Source organism: Carlito syrichta, unplaced genomic scaffold (assembly GCF_000164805.1).
Source record: "Carlito syrichta isolate Samal-C Ts95f unplaced genomic scaffold, Tarsius_syrichta-2.0.1 Scaffold273383, whole genome shotgun sequence".
Taxonomy (NCBI): Eukaryota; Metazoa; Chordata; class Mammalia; order Primates; family Tarsiidae; genus Carlito; species Carlito syrichta.
Window position 1 is genome coordinate 344018 of NW_007217479.1, and position 6628 is coordinate 350645.

Here is a 6628-nt window from a genome sequence, read left to right on the forward strand (position 1 = left end):
GATAAGACAGGCATCATTCCCTGGCCAGAGTGACTGGGATTTGACCCCCCCAGGAAACAGCTTTGCTGCATTGATTCCTGTATCTCCCAGGCAAGGGTACCCTTGTGGAGAGAATTTCAGTGTGCATTGCATCAGATTCCTAGGAAAGCGAAGAGCCATTGGAGCACGTATTTATTCATTTGAAACAAAGAATTTTCACTGGTTACAAACAAGACAGGTAGACAGATGTTTCAAATGACGACATCTCAACTGATTAAGACAGTCAAACAATACTAATGCACAGAGTAATTCTAAAAAGTCTCTAAAAATGAAAGTCAGCTATATTATAATCTCCCTCTTTAGGTTGAATTTCACAGCAACTGTTCCATATGGTAGTAAGGGCTAATTGTCCCCATTTTAAGCCTTAGAGCAAAAAGGCCACTCCCCAAAAAATACTCACCTAGGAATGGAAGAAATCAAGAAGACTACAACCCTGGGTTTCAGACTCTAAGAGCCTCCCTTCTCTTGAGCCTGACAGAGTTACCATTCTGAAGACTCCATACTTCTCAAAGAATGGTGAAAACTGTCAAAAAGACACAGAAGCTGACTTGAAAGGGCACTGGTCAAATCTGAGACAATTTATGTATCAAAATAAACGATGATAGTAATGAATTGTAACCACTGAATAAAATAGTGAGTATGTCCCCATGATACAAATAATTGGAGAGAAGAGAAAGGTTTCTTTATAGTAAAATGTCAACTCGTAAATGAAGAAATGATAAAAATAGAAAAATCATCATTTAGCCACCACCATAGGCACAATGTAGCCAAGAAAATCAGTAGATGTTAAAATTAGTGGGTAGGTGAAAGTTTAAAAAAATGGGAAATAGACACAGTTTTGGGGTTCCTTCACCTAAAATTATTATTAACTAAAAAAGGGGGGAAAAGAGTAATCTTACGGTGAAAAGTCCTGACAAATACCACCTCCAACGAATGATCAAAGTGAACATCACCAAAAATGAGCCACGTTGAAATCATGTGCCATCTGATCAGATGCCCTGAGAACACAGCATCACTTCTGTGACATTCCTGCCAAAAATTCACAGCCCGAATCTAATCAGGAGGAAACAGCAGACAAATCTAAATTGAGGTTATTCTACAAAAGAATCCTCATGTAATACTTAAAAGTGTCAAAGTTATGAAAGTCAAGGGAAGATTGAGGGACTATTTCAAGTGAAGAAAACTAGAGACGTGACAACTACATGGCACAGGTGATCCTGTTAGACCCTTTCGTTGTAACAAATATCCTTTGAATAATTGTCAAAACTTGAATGGCATTTGAGGATTAAATGGTAGTGATGTTTCGATGTTAATTTTCTTATTTTGATGATTGCATTGTAAGTATGTAGGAGAATACCCTTATTTGTAGAAAATGAGATATGAAAGTATTTAGGTTCAGGAAGAAGTTTCTTTGTATAGTTTCTGCAACTTTTGTATAAGTATATCATTATTTCAAAACAAACAACTTAAAGAAAACACCCAGACACAAGGGAATATTAAACATATTTTTGTCACTTCTTTCAGGAAATAGGCTGCCTTCCTCAAGGACAGGGTAGTCACCTGTCAGCTGAGGCAGCTTGGAGCACTGCTGGAAAGCCCTGTTGGCAATGAATGTCTACAAATCAGTCCTAGATTCCCACGAGTTTAAATTGATGATGACTGACTGTCATTTGCAATCAACCTTTGGGTAACACCAGCTCTTTCGTTTTACCTTTAAATGTGACCCATTCATGAAATAATGTTTCTGAGAAACAAAACACTTAACAGTATTGAAATAGCTCCCATCCATAAGAACACTTTAGTGAATGTTTTTTAATGTAATTCTGTAATGTGAATGCTGGTTTTCTTAAAGGAAGAACAACCAGAAATAAATGTGCTAGCCTCCAGCATGAAAGATGAACAAAACCAACACCGACTTACTATCATGCAGAACAGAAGACCTTCTTGTGTTGTTTCTCCTTTGCACTTCACTGCCTTCCCACTACAGGATGAATTTTCAATGAGATATGATACAGAGTATGACTCTTCTTGCTCTCCCTCCCTTCTTTCCTCGTTGTTTTAATGCATTCAGCATTGCCTGGGCCTATCAGAAAGTCTGTTTTTCTTGCAAACTTTAGGAAATCTAGAATTAAGTTTAATATAACCTGGGGAAGGCAGAAGAAAGAAAATGAAGGCTGCAAATCAGAGGAGATATGCAGTTAGCAATTAGCACATACCCATTTACTCTGGGAACGGTGAGTAAAGTCTGCAAACATCAAGTTTTCTCCAAGTGCTATGCCTAACTTGGATCTCTATTTCAGCTCTTCTTCTTTCTCTTCTCCCTCTCCCTCTCCTCCTTCTCCCACTCCCTTTCAGTGGCACAATCATGGTTCGCCACAGCCTCAAACTTCTGCGCTCAGGCGATCCTTCTGCCTCAGCCTCCTAAGTAGCTGGAACTACTTGCATGCACCACCACATCCAGCTAACTGTTTTCAGTTTTTTGTAGAAATGAGATCGTACTCTGTTGCCTAGGCTGGTCTCGAATTCCCGGGCTCAAGCAATCCTCCCACCTCAGCCTCTCAAAGTGCTGGAATTATAGGCGTGAGTCACCATGTCCAGCCCTCAACTCTTCTTTCTCAAAGAAGTGTCATGCCTCAGGATGCTTGCACAGCACACCATGGGAAGCAGCAGTGACCCTCCATTCTCTCCAATGAAATGGGCTGTCTCTAACCCACATGCCCTCTATGCCCTCTAAAGGTTCTTTCCAAAAATATTATTTAGGCTGGACTCCGTGGCTCAGCCTGTAATCCCAGCACTTTGGGAGGCCGAGGCGAGTGGATTGCCTGAGCCTGTGGGGTTGAGACCCACCCGGGCAATAAATCAAAATTAGCCGGATGTGGTATCGCGCGCCTGTAGTTCTGCCTACTTGGAAGGATCTCCAGAGCCCAGCAGGTCGAGGCTGTGGTGGCCGGGAGCGGCCACTGTACTCCAGTCTGGGTGACAGAGTGAGACTCCATCTCAAAATAAATAAATAAATAAAAATAGTAGTAAATAAATAAAAATATTATTTAGAGTGCGGAAATAATGTTATAAATTATAGTTTGGTTCCCATATTAGCCACAAAAACTCCCTATAATGAGTGCATAATGTAACCAATACACACACACACACAACACACACACACACACACACACACACACACACACACACACACACACACACACCATATACACAATGGAAACAATGATGGGGAAAATGTACAGTGTATCCCCTACATTATGTATCAACACACTTGGCACCGACTAGCCTAGGTATCTAACCAAAGTTTTTATGTTGCTTCACTAAGAAAAAGCAAATTGAATCCAACTTTGAACTCAGGTATCTAGATGCATTCCTTTCCCATTCAATGGCTCTTTCTCCCATCCTGTGAACCTTGCCTCCTTATGCAATTCATATCTGACAAGTATGGATTGCCCTTCTCAGCTTCTCAGGCCATAGTTACCTGTTGAGAAGGAAATCTCATTGCACAGAGGCCTTCACTACACAAGTGCTCACTCATGTGTGCATATGCACACACACCCACACACATGGGATGGCTAAGGTGGCATTTTCAGGTAACAGCTGTGAGTCAAGTGCCTGTAGTTCAAAGACTATGTTAACATGAGTGGCATATCCTGACGACTGACTCCTTCACATGGAATTCTGATGTGAACAAGAACATGGTGAGGGTTTTATGATAAGCCAAGTCCTCATTCACTCCCACAGGTGTAAACCCTAGGCTTACACTCAGTTTTATTATATGAGGAGGGACCACCAAAAAACTGAAATGATCTATTGGAGGGCCCCTTGTAGTACACTTGGAATTTTTTCCTCCTGATCAAACAGTCAACCAAAGTTTTTATCTAAAAGTTCTGAGAAGGGTGCATCACGATTTGCAGAAGAAATTTCCCAAGTTGTGGCAAATAGGTGACTGATTTTCCCACCATGACAATGCACCTGCCCACACCACACTGAGTGTTCAGCAGTTTTTGACCAAAAAACGGCATGACCCGCCCCCCCCATGTCCTACCCTCCCTGTTCACCTAATCTTGCCCTGAGTGACTTTTCTTTGTTTCTCCAGATGAAAAAAGTCCTCAAAGGGAAATATTTTGCCTATGTGGGAAAGGCGAAACAAAAAAGACAGAAGGCACCAAAATTGACAAGTTCCACTGCTTTGAGCAGTGGAAAAAGCATCTCATTAGATGTCTGCATCAAACAGAGAGTACTTTGCAGGTGACTGAAGTTTAAACATGTAAGAATAAATGCACAATTTTTAATAAATAAATTCCAGTTTTGTGGGGTCCCCCCTCATACTGTACTCTGAATGTTGTCTTGCTGTGATTTTATTCTCTATCTCTGGCATAATCTGTGTCACTGAACACAAAAAAATATGACTTTGGTCAGAAAACAAGGCCTGAATGGAAATTTAGGAAAGCAAATATCATTGGTCATTTACTACTAAATATGTACTTTTTAAAGATAGGTTACTGATACTACTTGGTGGAATTTTCTTGTTTAAAACAGCTTTAGAATATTCTGTTCATCATGATCATATAGAAAAGAAACAAGAAGAAAAGGAAGAAGGCCTAAATAGCTGTTGGCATCAACTCATTGCTGTAATTGCACATAGCCATAAATGTATTAGATGTGACGTGATTTAAGTTTCAAAACTGATAAGACCATTGCCAGGATGATGTCATTGAAAGTAAAAATGTTCTTAAAATTCTTATTCTGTGACAAAAATTGAGGGCCAATCTGTCTGGAATTCTCCCTACATGTTCTTCTTCAAGACAAAGTTTCTAAAATAATCTCAGACATGGTGTAACATTTGCCAGACAACTGTTCTAGGGAATGCCAAGAAGATAATCCTTGGGTCTATCATCGTCTTTTGTATTTTTTCACTGTTCAGTGATTCTGAGTCCAAGCCAACATATAGTCAGACGCACGTTCCAAAGGTTCAGAAAGGCTCACTAGGGAGACTCAATGTCTCTAGAGGCCTTTTGTACCTATTTTACTGGCCCGGTTGAGAAAGCCGTTTCTTGTTTTCTTGGCAAAGAGACTGACCTTAACTCTTTTTCTGGAGGGCAAATGTACCTGTTCTGAATTCTTTCTCTGTCACTAAGATAGCTCCCAAGGAAAGCGGAGGAAACTCTGAATAGGAAGTCATAGACTTGTTGACCTTAAAGCTATTGGAAAACTCTAATGGTCATTTGGTCTAGCACCCTCCCTTCCAACCTATTTGTTACCCCCCACTGTCAGCAGATATGAGTTTTCTAGAAAACTAAATTCTTGCTACCAATAAACATGCAACCAATAAACTCACTAACATTTTCTTACATATGACTCTATCATTCACTCGAATGAGTTTAATGAATGATTTTTGGACAAGAAAAAAAAAGGTTTTGTGTATTTACAAGACCAAATATAAAACCCTGAGGTTAGCCCTTCCCTCAAATCCTCAAAACGCCAGTTTTCTGACACTGCTGCTTCTTAAATCTTCACCATCTGTCAGAGAACAGAAGACTGTTACTAGAAGAGGAGACAGAGGAGTACACACTACAGACTTAGGCCTGGAAAGCAGACACTGATCTGAGGCAGAGGCAGCATGAAAAACTTTCAAAGCTGTCTTTGAGGTCCCAACAGATGGATGCAGGAAGCCAGATTTCTGACCATGGAGAAATTGTTTTCTCTTGTCATTCAGCTTTCTCCAGTTCTACCAAGAAACAGGTCAGTGTATTAGTTTGCGAATGCTGCTGTAACAAAATATCACAAACTGAATGGCTTTAACAACACAAATTAATTTTTTCATAGTTCTGGAGGTTGGAAGTCCAAGATCAAGGTGTCAGCAGGTTTGGTTCCTTCTGGGGCCTTTCTCCTCGACTTGCAGATGGCCAGCTGCCTTCTTGCTGTGGCTTCCCATGGTTTTTCTCCTGTGCCGCATTCATGGTATCTTCTTTTGTGCCCTACTTTCTTATCTTATAAGGAAGGACACACGTCAGATTGGATTGGGGTCCACTTAAATGACCTCATTTTAACATAATCACCTCTTTAAATGTCTCCAAATACAATCATTGTCTGGGGCACTGTGGGTGAGGGCTTCAATTTATGAATTTTGGATGGAATCAGTTCAGTTCATGACAGAAAGAGGTCTTTTCAAAAGAGGGTGCTAAAATCCAAACAATTAGTAGGATTTCAGAGTTTCTAAAATAAGCCAAATAAGAAGTGTGAGTTCATAATATTGTCCCAGGACCTGAGCTAAGAAGTGAAAGGTGGCCCCATTGAAGTAAGTCGAAGTCTTGTCTCTTCTAACCAAATATTTTAACCTGGGTTCTAAGACTCTTCAGGTAAGAGTCTTGGAACTGAGAACTGCACTCACCAATTAGGAAAAAAATTTAACAAGTGGAATTAATTTTTTCTCTTTTGAACCAGGGTCTTGTTATGTTGTACAGATTGGAGTAGAGAGTGGTACAATCATAGTTCACGCAGCCTCCAATGCCTGGGTTCAAGCAATTCTCCCGCTTCAGTCTCCTGGGTAGCTGGGTCTACAGGTGTATGCCACCATGCTCAGCTA